The sequence below is a fragment of the Oncorhynchus keta genome, chromosome 12, assembly GCF_023373465.1.
Source record: "Oncorhynchus keta strain PuntledgeMale-10-30-2019 chromosome 12, Oket_V2, whole genome shotgun sequence".
Lineage (NCBI taxonomy): Eukaryota > Metazoa > Chordata > Actinopteri > Salmoniformes > Salmonidae > Oncorhynchus > Oncorhynchus keta.
The window spans coordinates 18,396,757-18,411,913 of NC_068432.1; the positions used below are offsets into that span (position 1 = coordinate 18,396,757).

Below are 15,157 nucleotides of genomic sequence, written 5' to 3' on the forward strand. Positions count from 1 at the left end.
TCTTTTTCTCTCTCTTTCTCTCTCTTTCTCTCTCCCTCTTTCTCTCTCTCTCTCTCTTTCTCTCTCTTTCTCTCTCTCTTTCTTTCTCTCTTTCTCTCTCGTTCTCTCTCGTTCTCTCTCTTTCTTTCTCTCTTTCTCTCTCTCTTTATTTCTCTCTCTCTCTCTCTTTCTCTCTCTCTCTTTCTCACTCTTTCTCTCTCTCTTTTTCTCTTTCTCTCTCTCTCTTTTTCTCTTTCTCTCTCTCTCTTTTTCCCTTTCTCTCTCTCTCTTTTTCCCTTTCTCTCTCTGTCTCTTTCTCTCGGTCTGTCTCTCTCTCTCTGTCTCTCTGTCTCTCTCTCTCTCCCTCTGTGTGCTTGTTTTATCGGGGACTTGGCGGCTCGCCAGTCTGGGCTGCCTGCCACAGCCGAGGGTACAGTATGTACAGTGAGTCTTGTGCCAGTTTTTTTTTCTAGTGTTTGTTATGAGTGGGGATTTTTTTAATGTATTATTGTCTGTCGAGCAGTTAGTGTTTGCCGTGGCGGTGGTTGAGCCATCAGAGGGGGGGGGTAACTGTTGAATGTAAGAGGAGTCTGGTGGATGTCTAGCACCGATATGGTAAGCTGATGAGTGGGCCTCGGTGGGCCGTGGGCCCAATAAAGAAGTGGCGTGTGCCTGTGTTTTTCCCCAAGTTAAGGTCACCGTGTCCTGGGAGCCCGCGAGGGGAAGGCAGAGTGGCCTGGAGGAACAGTGACTCAGCTGTTTGGCAACAGGGAAGGGAGAAACTCAGGCCCTTTAGGAGGTGTGATGTGAGATGCCCTGGTATCCCTTTTGGTAGAGTGTTGTGGAATAGTCTTGGGACCAGTTGGCCCACAGACTTAGGTGATTTATAGTTACATTTTGTAAAGCACATGGATGCTTTATATGATGTAATTATTCCTCTTCTCCAAACCTGTTCAGGCTCAGTGAGCGGAAATAATGCACCATCAAAGCAAGTTTTTATCTCAACGTCTTTTTTAGATCCAAAAGCTCTAATCCTCTGTTTACAGTAACAGCCAAGAGTTCACAGATTAACCAACTGTATAGGCTGTGAAGTGGCAGAAATGAAACCCTATATGAGCTTTGGCTTGCAAAGCCAACTAAACTTGTACTGAGAGAAACTGAATTGGTTGAATGTTGTAATGGACAGACATGCTGTGCGCACACACATGCACACACAGAAACTAGATTAAATGACATACAGTAGACACACACAGGGCCACGTGTGCACGCCGTCCAGACTCCCAGGGCTGTGTCATTAACAGGCCCGTCCTGGCCGCCCCGGCCTGATTAAGTCTGGGCTCTATTCTCCAGGGAGACCCAGCTCTGGGCCTCACTTGACTTCATTAGCTCAGCCGTCTGAGCTAGGCTAGGGAGCAGTCTCGTCCGGCAGCAGGCCCCCTCCCTCGCCACGCACAGACACACACTGCAAATACACACGCATGCACTCAGAAACCCACACGGACTCTAATACAGACACACAAAGGCACATTACGTCCAGACGGCGAGACCCAGCCAGGATCACATGGGGGATATTACTGCCGGTGGACTATCATGAAAAGAGTGTCATGTTTGCTGGAACATGACAGTACAGCTTGCCTCCTCCACTCTGAGGCTACGTGTGTATACTGTTATTTTCACTCTGCCATATTATCCCCCCTCACTGACTTAAAAATGTCTCCAAAGCTTGTTTTGCTGGTTTCAAACTCGGTTAGCCAGCCAGCCACACTCAGGAAGGACAGTCACCTGTTTTGGGGTTGCTAGATATTTCTGCGATGGCTCACTGTTTGTCCCACTATCAGCCCTGGGGGATTCTTCTGCTCCCATTGTTAGCATTGTCTTTTCTGTCGGTCTTCCTGCTCTAACCCTTACTTGGATGACAGTGTTAAAAGTTAACACTCTGGCAACCTAAGAAAACCTTGACAGAGGTTGTCTTAGACCCAGTCCATGTCACCAAGTTGACTCTAAATATCAAACTGTACATTGGGTTGCCATTACAGAGCAGAGGAGCCACGAGCCAAGATCTTGGACCTCCCCCTCTTTCCTGCAGCCCCCCTCATATCAACCCTGACATAATCTGCTAGTTAACTCTCAGTGCACCTGACTGACACCTGCTCCCACTTCTTTGTGCGCGCCATATAAATGGCTAAAGCATTAAGACATTGAAAAATGTGAGGTATTTAGAAAAACGGAGTGCTGGGGAGAGGGAAAGAGGAAGTAGGGGGGATGATGAGAAAAACCCAGGTGAAAGTGTTTCTCTTTCTCTCTTTCTCTCTTTCTTTCTTTCTTTCTTTCTCTCTCTCTCATCTGTCTCACTGCCGTGGGAGCAGAACAGAGAGCGAGCGAGGAGTAGAGAATAGTGGAGCGGCTCGGTGGAGCTTTCTTGGCCCCGCTCCAGCTATTCCCTCAGTGATGACATCATGGTTGTGCCGGCAGGTCTGGATGTTCTGCCAGCATTCCAGCGTGTTTATGATCACTCGCAGATGTGTCCAAGAACATACTGTACCCAAACCAGAAATTAATGGAACTTGACTGCCTTCCAAGCCACATATTCCAAAATAGAGAAGGGCCTTGTGAATCAGGACAGGGAGGGGGGACGTGGTGGGGGGTTGTGGAGGAAAAGCTCTATTAAAAGTTTTGGGGGGGAAAAAGTAGAAAAGAAAATGCCCTGTGATTTACATGTATATTTTTCACAACAGCTGAAACCATAGCTCACCGCCCCTACTCCCTCCCCTCCTCCCTCCCTCCAGTACATTAGCACAGGATGACAGACGGCATGGATAAATGGGCCAAGCTTCTGTTTGGCCGTGTGCCCTAACTCCTCTCTTGTGGTTTAAACCCATAATACTTTCCCTGACCTGTTGATGTACATTAAACCCCTATTTAAAAACAACACTTGAATTATTTGGGGCATAAATCTGCCTCCATTACAAAGGTCCAGAAGAGACGATTGGGTCCCTGGCTATAATGGCCTCAGTAATTGTCCGGCAACTTCTCTCCTCATCAAAAAACGCTTCCAGTCTCTCTCTCTCACTCACACACACACACACACACACACACACACACACACACACACACACACACACACACACACAGAGGCAGGAGGGAACCAGTTAAGACCTCCATCCACCTGAAATGAGACTTGACTGGTGGAAATAGTGTTCTTTCAGTAAACTGTCCCATTTTAGCCAGAACTCAATGTATCTACCTGGCTGCACTCTATAAGCCTCTGGAAGAGGGATGGTCTATCTAGGCTGTACAGTATGTGACAAGGATGGCCTACATCTACATTGCTTGCTGTTTGGGGTTTTAGGCCGGGTTTCTGTATAAGCACTTTGACATCTGCTGATGTAAAAAGGGCTTTATAAATAAATTTGATTTGACTGTACTGTACATAATGGGAGGTGACGCCTTTGACTGTTAGTCATCTGTCGTTACACTATGACGGAACTGGATGGCCCAGTTTAGTTTGCTTGTCCCTTAAGGCCATCTCTCTTGATTCTCTTAAGCTTCTAGACTATTCCCCCAGTAGGTGAGGTGCTACAGTGTTTGTGTCATTATAGTAAACCACTAATTACTACTGAATGTTGTCTAAGTTGGATCCTGTTTCAATAACCTACTATTATATGGTACTTGAGCGCTAGTCATTCAATATCTGACCTTGTGTGTTTTTATGACTGTTCTTACTAAACGAGTCTCTCTCGACGTTCATTGTACCGCTCATATAATTATGTCTAGTACTACAAAACACATTTGGCCCGGCTTCAGATCTTAACACGAGGTCAATTAAATCGAGTCATATTGATACATAATGATTTACGATGCTTTCACCTATTTCAAATTAAGTAGCCCCCATCGAATTACCTCGGCGACAAGACACCTTACTCATAAGATTCAATAGGATATTCAAAATTGACTTGTCCGTTAACCATCACCTAGTTAAAGAAACATCTCTGGTGCTAAAAAGAAAACCCACAAGGAAGCTCCCAACTAGCCCATAATACCCATGTAGAAAAAAGACCTTGATCTTACTCCCTTACTCCTTTGTTGTCAGGGTATTGCAGCTTTAAATCCCTTTGGTTGCTAAGTAGCGAGTGCCCCTGTGCTCTAATGGGCTGATTTGGTATTCAGCTCGATGCCGGCTCTTATTTTTGTATGCGAGATGGTGTGTTTTGTGTGGAGGGTGAGTGCAGTGAGTGTTTTGATGGAGGGTGATTGCGGCAGCGTCTGGAGGATGTTTTAGAGTTTTATGAGCTGCACAGTACACTGTGTGCCTTTCTAAAACAGAACACAGCCCATAGAATGTTGGATATGGTTCATCCTTTCTTTTTTTCTCTGTCAGAGACTGGAGGAAAGGGGGTGGGTGGGTGTCACTCACTGGAAAGGAAAGGGGGGTTTCAATTCATTTGTTCTGCTGAAAAGGAACAAGTGATATGGCAGAAAACACACACATGCACCTCGACACACATTTCAGAGAGGGGGAGAAGGCACACAAGCATGTCTACAAGGGAGAAACATGTGTTAGGTTCACCATGCTGTGTTGGGGTTGGGGGAGGGCTGTTTGAAAAGAAGTGCACCTCATTCCCAGAATGGTGAACGTTGCTCAAGGGGGGCTGTACAAGGATCAGGTGGACTTCATTGCGTGGTCGTAGGTATTTTATTTTCAGTGGAAGATCCTTGACATGGGCTTAAGGCCCAAACAGGGAATGGCAGGTACTATAGATCTGTCAGAATGACACACCCATGTATTGCGTTATTGGTAGAGATAATCATTCTTATCACTAAGCAAGTTCTGAGGAATGCAATAAAGAATTACGAAATAGAATGATAGCATCAACACTTATCCCTTAAATGTCAACCTTGTCCCATTAATAACAAGACATGGAAGTCAATATTCAGGAAGTGATGTGAAGCAGTGATGTGAAGCAGTGATGTGAAGCAGTGATGTGAAGCAGTGATGTGAAGCAGTGATGTGAAGCGGTCATGATTTGAGTCAGAAAAATACTTGCAAGGAAACGTTAACGTTTTGGGCTGAAAGTATATGCAATTGAGGGGCGACTATTTTTGTTAGATATTTTTTATTCACTAACATTTTTGGAACTGCAGGCGTAAGGAAACAACGTAACTCAAGGTGTCTCCCCTTTTTGAAGTTATTGTGTGTATTTGTTTGCATGTCTCCGGGCAGAAATTACTTGTTTGTGTATTGGGTTCTGTTTGTGTTCAAAGATCAAGGAATTGATACCAGCTGTAAATCTGTGGTTGAAAAGCAGTGATGTGTGGTTGGAACAGGCGAAAAGGGAGGGGGGGGATAGCAATGCAAAAAAAGAGCCAGAGAAGTGTACTGGACGGGGGGCTAGGGGAGGGAGGAGTGGGGGGAGCGCGCTTGGTTGTGAGAGAGGCTAAATTTAAATCGTAATTGGCCGACTTCCACAAGCTTGCGGGCATTTTAATGAGTCATAATAACTTCATTTAAAACCAGCTGAGCAGAAATAGATTGGAGAGGAGCCTGTGGCCAGTATGGATTGGTGTTTTTGTCAGGCCCGGAGCCCACTACCTTTCATCGCCCAGAAAGCCGCAGACACGCTGGGGGGGGAGAGACAGACAGACATCTGACTGGGGTTACACATAGTGTGTGTGCGTGCATGTGTTTCTTTAAAAATACAAATATTCAAAACCATTTGTATTGAAAATCATACCCTGGGTATTTAAAAATGCCCTGGTGTACAGTATACTGTCCAAGCCTAGTTGAAGCTTCAGTTAGTAACTATACATGTCAGCCCGACAAACTGTCTGTATATTAAACAGTCTGAATGATCACTGTTAATGTATCTGTGGCTGCCTGTGTTGACTACATATCAAAAAATAATAACCAGCTGGTTAACCTACTCACCCAGAGGACAGCGTTGGCTGGAGCGAGTACAACCAACCTTGGTGTAAATTGGGGAGAGTGAGAGAACGTGTGACCTGACTAATCAGACTACGTCACACCCGCATCAAAATATCTCAATTAGAAGGATTTTGTCAGAAAAGGAAAACATCTGGGAAGGATGAAAATCAGCCCTTATCATAAAATGCCACTGATTCTCTATCTGGCTCAGCAGAAGAACACTGATGTTGTTGTTGTAATGACATAACCACGTATCGTACATTGCAGCGGCTATAAGATTATCTAGTGTTTATCTGTGACTGAAATTAGGAGAGGAATTTGTTGGCACTGGCAGAGCTGGGCCAGTCGAGCTGGGCCAGTATTTATTTTTTTACCCGAGGCAGTCTGGGTGTTTAAGCAGGTTCCAGTGAGTGTGGGAGAGCACTGTCGCGTGTCCTAAAATGATCCCATAACCATGCACTTAGGTCTTTCTATTAGCTGTCACCACAGCAAACGCATGGCTTTTGTGTAACGGTATTAGGGAAATGTGCTATGTCAGACCTGACCACCATTCCAGACTTCATTTAGTCTGCACCCTTCAATTATATGACAATCCATTAACCATGTGAAAATTATATTTTGCACGTAGTTGTCATTGCTATCAAGCAAAATAGCATTCTGTTGTATGCAGAAATGTTCCATGGTTAAGACCGAAGCTTACCATCGATGCAATATGTTCTTGATTTATTTTGTATGAAAATCTACCATCTATAAACATGGTATGACACTGACGACACTTGCATCATTTGCCAGATTGGTCTTGTCGCAACATTCCCCCCTAAAAAATATACCAGTTGGATTTAATCTTTGTGGGCCATTTCGTGACGGAAATAAACTCTGTCATACTCTACCACAATGCCAACCGAGAAAAGAAAGCATGATTTGTTTGCCACGTAAATGGCCATGAAAGTAAATATCCTCCAAGGCATGGCCTTTATTGCATTATGTAAGTTGGACGATAGCTCTGGGAAAGTTTTAGATCAATTTCTCAGCACAGATTAGAAAGCTATGAATCCCATTTATGGAAGAGACTCCCTTCTGAAATACTCTAAGAATTTTTTTTATTTTCGGGATGAAGAGACAATCAACCCGCTAAGAAAAGATCCGCAGACGGTGCTTTCATGTATGAAAAAAAAGGGAGAGAGAAAGTGAAAGAGAGGGGAAAAAAAGATAAAAGCACTCCCAAAGCCATCTGGAAGTAGCCAGGACACACAAGGCTTGCTTTTATGCTACTAATTCCACTAGGAGGTGCAGCATAAAAGCAGAGCGTGGATATTATGTTCTAACTGTTGCGAACTATTAAATGGCCTCGGAATACTAATCTTGGTGGTCAGGCAGAGGGAGGACTATTTTTGACTGGAGTAAACTGTCTGTCGTTTGGGGCTCAGGAAGCCTCTCAGAGGAGATGCTTCTGCTCTCTGTTAAATTGATGAGCCGTCTAGCCAGTAGTGCCTTTCAAGTCTGAGCACAGTCAAAGGAGCTACTATACTATCCCTTCAGGTGTCAAAAATGTAGTTATAGATTAACTATACTGAACAAAAATATAAACGCAACATGTAAAGTCTTGGTCTCATGTTTCATGAGCTGAAATAAAAGATCCCAGAAATGTTCTATATGCACAAAATGATTATTTCTCTCAAATGTTGTGCACAATTTTGTTAACATCCCTGTTAGTGAGCTTTTCTCCTTTGCCAAGATAATCTATCCACCTGACAGGTGTGGCATATCAAGAAGCTAATTAAAGAGCATGATCATTACACAGGTGCACCTTGCGCTTGGGACAATAAAAGGATGCTCAAATATGCAGTTTTGTCACACAACACAATGCCACAGATGTCTCAAGTTTTGAGGGAGTCCACCAGAGCTGTTGCCAGAGAATTGAATGTTCATTTCTCTACCATAAGCTGCCTCCAATGTCGTTTTGGAGAATTTGGCAGTATGTCCAACTAGCCTCACAACCGCAGACCATGTGTAACCACTCCAGCCCATGACCTCTACTTCCGGCCCCTTCACCTGTGGGATCGTCTGAGACCAGCCACCTGGACAGCTGATGAAACTGAGGAGTATTTCTGTTTGTAATGAAGCCCTTTTGTGGGGGAAAAAAATTATTCTGAATGGCTGGGCTTGGCTCCCCAGTGGCATAATAATAATAATAATAATAATAATAATAATAATAATAATATAATAATAATATAATAATATATATGCCATTTAGCAGACGCTTTTATCCAAAGCGACTTACAGTCATGTGTGCATACATTCTACGTATGGGTGGTCCCGGGAATCGAACCCACTACCCTGGCGTTACAAGCGCCATGCTCTACCAACTGTGCTACAGAAGGACCACCCACTTGGGAGCCAGCCCCACCCGTGGCTGGTCCCCTGCCCAGTAATGTGAAATCTAAAGATTAGGTGCCTCATTTATTTATTTAAATTGACTGATTTCCTTATATGAACTGAACTCAGTAAAATTGTTAATTGTTGCATGTTGCATTTATATTTTTGTTCAGTATAAAAAGGACTGTACAGTGGCAGCTTGGCCTATTTTTGCCCAGCTGATTCTTGGCCTTTGTTGGCTCTCGGCCAATGGCTTGTCACTTCTCGAGTGTCGGTTCTATCGTTACTATATCTGGGTGCTGTGGTGCACTGCAGGGTGACTGACTAGGTGCTGCTTCAGAGGAAGAAGGCAGCAGATCTGGAATGTGTGGCAGGACATTGTAAAAAGTTTTAGTGAGGAAGTTAATGGCCCGTCACACTGTCCACTTTTGTGAAGAAAAAAATGTTTATGGAATTGACTTTCTTTTTTTTTCTCGCTTTCTCTCACCCTACTTTTTCCCCTTTTCCACTTCTTCTTGCTAGGAAAGATTATGGCTCAGTCCCCCCTCTCTCAGAAAAACAAATGACATAATGGAAAGAGCAAGCAGCAAACTCCTTTTGTCATTTGGCAGACATCTTGGCCAAAGATGAAGGTTTTTAAGACTATTTAAGGTGAAGTTTTTTCACTCAATACTTTTACTTTTGGAATTTGTATAATTTATATCACATTCCGTTTGAACTCGTAGGCAATAAAACCTTGTGTGTTTTAACTGGGTGAAAAATCATTTTGGATGCAAACGAAATAAACAAGTATGTAAATCAGTGCACCTGAGTGTAGTTAAACGCTGCATGTTTTCCACATTTCCAGTTGTTTTGGTTTTTGGATTTCCTATTATCTCTTCTTGGCCATATCGGCAGTTTGTCTCTGTTGGCTCTACGACCATGTGCTCCTAGTTGGCACTTCAGATGTCCACATATTTCAGACTTCTCGTCTTTAAGGGATAATCTGGATTAGTGATGTTCTACTGTCACCAACAAATCTTCAGGTACATAGAGTCCCCTTGCTATTGGCAATGTATTACGGAAACTCTCACAATCCCATTGAAAAAGGATTATTACCATCTCGGATTTGTGCATTTTTAAAGTCTTCTGTTAAACATTTCTGTCCGTCTTCCCTCCCAAAACAAATATTTTCCCTCCCTTTTTCTGTCTCATTTACTGTCCCAGAGGTAATTGTTGCCTACAGCCCCCACCCCCCAGGCATCCTAACTCTACTCTGGCCTTAATAAACCCAGTAGTTCCTTTGACAACGTGTGACTTGAAAGCAGGAAATAATGGGCCCTAAATGCCAAATCTTTACAGGTTATTGACTTGTGGAGAGAGCGCGTATGCAGCAGGCTCTGCCATCGTTTCAGTTTCCCCTTTCTAGCCCTGTGACCATTTTGTTTCACTGCATACACTGTAGCACCCATTTGTCAGGAACTGTGCAGCATTTCTACAGCTTCTGAACCAATTGTTCATGCCATCTTTGCGATACTGGCTCAAATACAGCAGCACCACATGATTGTCTTTTATGGCCACAGCTTGTTGTCTTTTGTTACATTTGAATAGCAGGTTGCCCGGTCTTTGGTTGCTTTTTAGTGGCTGGACTCTTTTACATTGGCTGTTTCTTTTGACTGGTACTGTTAAAAGGCATCTAGAGGCGTCTGTTGGAACCGGCTTCACACAGTCATCTTTTCCCCAGGCCAAATATAAAGGCTGGCAAATGACAACCGAAAACGCCCCCCCCTTCCTTCCATCTATTTCTCCTAAGCAATAAAGGCATTTACAGCACTGTAAAGACATGTCAATTGCTGTATCCAGCGGGTTTTCTGTGTCCTGCAATAGTCATGGGGGCCGAGGGTTCACCTCGTGGTCAGACTCTCAGGTTCATATGGAAAAAAGCTGCCGCCTCCCGTCCCCTCGCCAAAGAACCAAATCCAACGGTTATCGCTCAGCTCCAACAGTTCAAAGAAGTGTTTATGTCCTGGAACATTCCATGACCTTCCCAGGCCAGGGGAGTGACACTGACTAGCTCTGGGTCTAGAGATGTTTGATATAGAAACGGTCCCCCACTAATCATGGCCACCATTTTCTGAACTGTGGATGGGACTTTTGTACATTGGTGTACATTTAGGCCTGCGTTTACGCACCAGTGGCCTGTCTGTGTTGCTTCAATTAACCTGGTTTGAATGTAAAGGGAGAACTGCATCCACTCACATCAAACCATTCAAATGAAAGCTGTCTTACCCTAACAAGCCATTTTGTTTCTGTCATTCCAACGGTCGCTTTTGACAGCTGGCCCAAACTGGCCTGACCTCCGCATTAGGAGTTGGTCTCCGTCTATTGTGGAGACCAAGGCTATTCAAATCAGGCCTTTTTGCCTTGAGGAATGGAAGTCTTCCTTGAGGAATGGCCCCTGTGTTGGAGGGAGCAGAGGGGGAACAGGGGCAGCCAGCCGGACTGACTTCAGGAGGTCCCGTCCTCATTTCCTGCCACTTCACACCAGCAAAGCCCCAGTGGGTCCTCTCTCCGCTCCCCGGCCCGGCTCATGTTTCCTCCCCAAAGCTTTAAGAGGCCTTTGTGTCCGAGCGCGCCGGACCGAGGGGGAACACGCCAACATGTCATAACTTAAGAACGTCTAGCAACCCACTTCCGGAACAAAATGGGGAGTAGGTAAAGCCGGAGAACACATGGAAACTTTCACCTCTGTGGCAGAGAGGGGGAAGGTGTTGGGGACGAAGAGTGAAAGGTAGTTTGTAGGGTTGTGATACCAGTATCATAATATTGTACCATGGCAAAAATGAACGCACAGCTTTTTTTAAACCTGCTGTATGTAAAATATAGTGTGCTATAGCTCGGAAAATAAATAATTGACTCTGGATGACAACATAATGATGTTTTGTTTCCAACGTTTGGGCTGTTTTCCAAAATAAGTTAAATCCGCTTTGTTTCTTTAACAAGTATCACGATACCAGTATCGTCCCGGCCCTAGTAGTTTGGTGGGCTGGAAGGATTGGGAGGTAGGGAGGATGTGAGTTAGTGTGGCTGATATGACAAGCAGGCAGGCAATCTGGCCTTCAAAGGCCCAGACAAGGCTGAGGCTCAGACTAGTGTACTGCCTGAACAAGGCTCTGACTGACGTCAGGACGGGGGGGGGTTATGTGGACTGAGATGCCCCTAGTCTCCCCAAGGCAAGAGCACTGAAAATAGCTTTATTGTACAGAGGAAAGAGCGAGCAACAGAGAGGGCGAGGGAGAAAAAAGCCTGTCTGTGACCTACTGGACAGACAAATTTGGTTTGCAGGCAAAATGGATTAAGAGATTTGAGCAGCGAAAAACAAGGGTGACTGATTGTGCTGAAGCGCATCCATTTTGAGGGTTTGAATTCAGAGACTGCTTTGGTGTGTGTCTGTGTGCACGCACACGCCCTCACATTCGGCAAGTCAATATTTGTCTGCTTTCCTCGTCTCTAGACATCCTCGTTCTGAGCAGTAGACCATAAAACTGTCATGTGGCCTGAAGATTTTCTGTTTTTATTTCTGTTTTCCCCCCCTGCTGATAACAATATCATTGTAAACCAGCTAACCGCTCTCCCATGTCCTTATGGTCAGGATTTGCAAGAGGGAAAACAGTTTTATCTTATCTACTGTACAGTGTTTGCTTACACAATCGTGTAATTCCGAGTATCCGAGTATTTTGTCTGTCTGTCTGTGCTACACGTGTCTATGGGTAGCTGTATGTCTATTTGTATAAATTACTGTATATGTTTGTTAGTCAGTGCTGTGTGCCCTTGGTCTATGTGTGTCGTGTCTGTGCGTGCGTAATACTCTCATGTGTGCGTGTGTGTGTGTGTGTGTTTTGAGAGGAATCCTGGCTGCGGCCCAGGATTTTCGTCTTGGTTGATAAAAAATGTGCTGCCTGCGGTACACATCTACTTGAGCGAGGGAACACACAGTTCTGGGCTGTCCTTTCCAATTGGCAGTCTCCGTACTGTTCTGTGACTGATAAGAGGGTAGTGTAAATAAAACTGTACAGCACAGCTCGTTACCGCTGAAGGGAGAGGAGAGGGAGAAAGGAAAAAAGGGAGAGCGTGGTGTCTGTACTCATTGTTCTGACGGATGTGTGTGTGTGGGGTTTTTTTTTGCACCCAGTGTACTGTCTTGCGTAACCCATTTGTGTAGGCTCACCGAACAGCCAGGCTGTGTTTTTGTTGGTTTCTGTGTTTGTCTGCTCAAATACCCCCCCCCCCTCTCTCTCTCGATCTGCCCCCTTTCTCTCTCTCTCTCTTTCTCTCGCTCTCTCTCTCTCGCTCTTTCTCTCATGCTCTCTCTCTGCCTCTCCAGAAAAGGAACAAACTGCATCTTCTGTCTGAGAAGTGCAGATGAATGGCATAGTTATGCGATCACATTGAGGGTAGGCTGTGTGTGTGGCGGTGCGGATGGGCTCCGTTAGATTGGGTTAGCACAGACACACCGTGGGGTGGGCTACTGGCACTTCCAATCAGGTGTAACCCCCCCCGCCCCCTTACACAAACACACACTGTAGCCCTCCCACCACGACCACTCTTCGCATAGCTCGAGTTCCCCCACCACCCCCCCACCTCCCTCCAATCTGTGCCGTGACTTTGTTTTAATAATAATTTGGTAGGTGCTTATATTTGTCCTATTTCACACATGTACACGTGTGTATTATATGCCTGTCTGAATTGGAAATGTGTTTTTTTGCATATCCCATCTCCCTAAGGAGGAGGAGGCTTCCTCTCGACACGGCCGCCACGCAAGGCCATAAACAAAGTGTTCTGTTTCTTTTGAAACACAAAAAATCTCGCTGCCAAAATATGTTGTGCAATATTACAGAGGAGGAAGCAAAAAGTGTCCGTCCGTGGCACGTGGCACAAACCCCCACTCCCCCTCCTTTTCCCTGGGTTATTCGAAGCAACAGTTGTGCAAGGCCCATTATGTCAGGTTAGGGCCCGGTTGTGGCAACTTGAAGGAGGGAGGCCAAGGAGAGAGGAAGCAAGGGTTGTTAGAGAACAATTATTTTATAGCCACTTCTTTCTTTCTCTCTCTGGAGAGGCAGGCAGTTATTTTGAGCCGCAGAGTTGGTGCTTCCACGGCACTACCCGGGGCAGAGGGTCGGGGGAGGGGGGGCACTGTGCCAGGCAGGAGTTTCTCTCACCTCTCCTCTAGCTGGCTACGAGATGCCTTCTATTGACAAAATAAGTAGGAAAGGGAATGAAAATGTTTCACTTTAATTTGGGTTAGGGTTTTTCAGTGGCCTCCTGAACAGGTCCTGCCTGCCAGCTGGGTGGCTGACTGACTGGGTGCTGTGACCCCTCTAACGGTCCTCCTCCCCACTCAGACAGTAATGACCCACACCAATAAGGTGCCACGGAGGTTTTGTCCACATAAAGACACGGGCGTCACGCCGCCACTTCCTCTAAGGATTTATGTCCATGTGCCAGGGTGTACACTTCAGCCTCCCTGGGGAGCGGTTAGTGTTGTGCCATTTGTGGGGCCCCGGTTCACTAAGCCTGCGCTGTGCTGGATCCCTCCAGGTAAAGATTGAATTGGCTCATGGCGCCTTTTAGTGAGGGCTGCTCATGGTTACAGTACATTGAATGAAGCTAGCAGTCAAAAAAGCATTATAGTCAATGCTAGGGCCAGGAGTTTTTCTAGACCAGTGGTCGGCAACAGGTGAACGGCGGGCCAAAACCGGCATAAATAATACATTTATTTTTCATATTTTTTTATTTTTTTTTGTATTTGGTCAAAAGACACTAAAATCTCTTAAGAATTCAGATAAAAAGGATTTTAATCTATTGTATTCCCGCAAATAAAATAAACATTATCATGTCTCAATGTAATCAAGGTATGAAATTATTGTATTTGAAAATCATCTCTTTTTGGCCTTAATTATGGTAATTTTACAAATTATTATAATTAAGTTCCTGCCTCCAGACCATCCTCAAATTGTCTGGCAGCTGAATCTAATTGCCTACATGTGTTCTAGACCATGTGACCCAACCAGGAAAGACTCCTGACCCTATAATATCCAATAATCTCCATTGGGCTCTGGAAGAAGCAGGGGGAGCTGATTTTTATTCATGCAAATTTAAAATGTGATATTCTGTCTATCTCACCTGAACACGGTTCCCTCTCCAAAGGTTAAGTATCTTTTAACGGACAAATTATGCCATATGTTCAACTCTGCATTAAACATCCCTGGCCATACGTTGCCTTAAAATATGCAGAAAATCAAGGGTATTACTTTGGCAAGTTTTTTTCTACTGAAGTCCATATTTCTGTAGAAGAAATGGCTATATGAACTAATGCCTTGTGCTGTGAGTGTGTGAAATGACAGTTAAGGTGTAGTACAATCACTCAAACAGTTACATAAGTTACATAAGTAACTGGCAAATGTACAACTCCATCTTGTCCATCATGCCTCAGTGTAACTTGTCTTCCTCAGACTAACAGTGTAGCTGTTTTGTAATAGTGTTGCGAAACCGACACCCAGTTTCTCTCCATCTCGGAGACCAAAAAAAGTTATGAGAATTAACTTCCTGTTTTGATTTGCTGCTGCCGGAGGGTGTCGTAACCCTTGGAGACGATGCCAAGAACAGAACAACCAAGGTCTGGTTTAGGGTTCTCATTGTCCTGGGATCAGGACCACACAGGAACACCGAACACACCTGTTTGATATCTGGGTGGAGCAGGACAGCGAGTTAGTGAGCCTTGACGTGCTCCCATAGCACCCCCTGTTTGTGTTTTGATAAATACCTCTGCTCCTCATGCTGCACTCATACAGTTCAATTCAATAAACATTATTTTGTTATTGTCCCTGGCTGGGGAATAAA

General features: G+C 44.8%; 1 protein-coding gene across 3 annotated transcripts in view; it reads left to right on the plus strand.

Annotated features, from left to right (window-relative positions):
• LOC118391052 (zinc finger and BTB domain-containing protein 16-A) overlaps window positions 1-15,157 on the plus strand; it is a 155,848-nt gene that overhangs the window by 63,951 nt on the left and 76,740 nt on the right. The window lies entirely within an intron of this gene.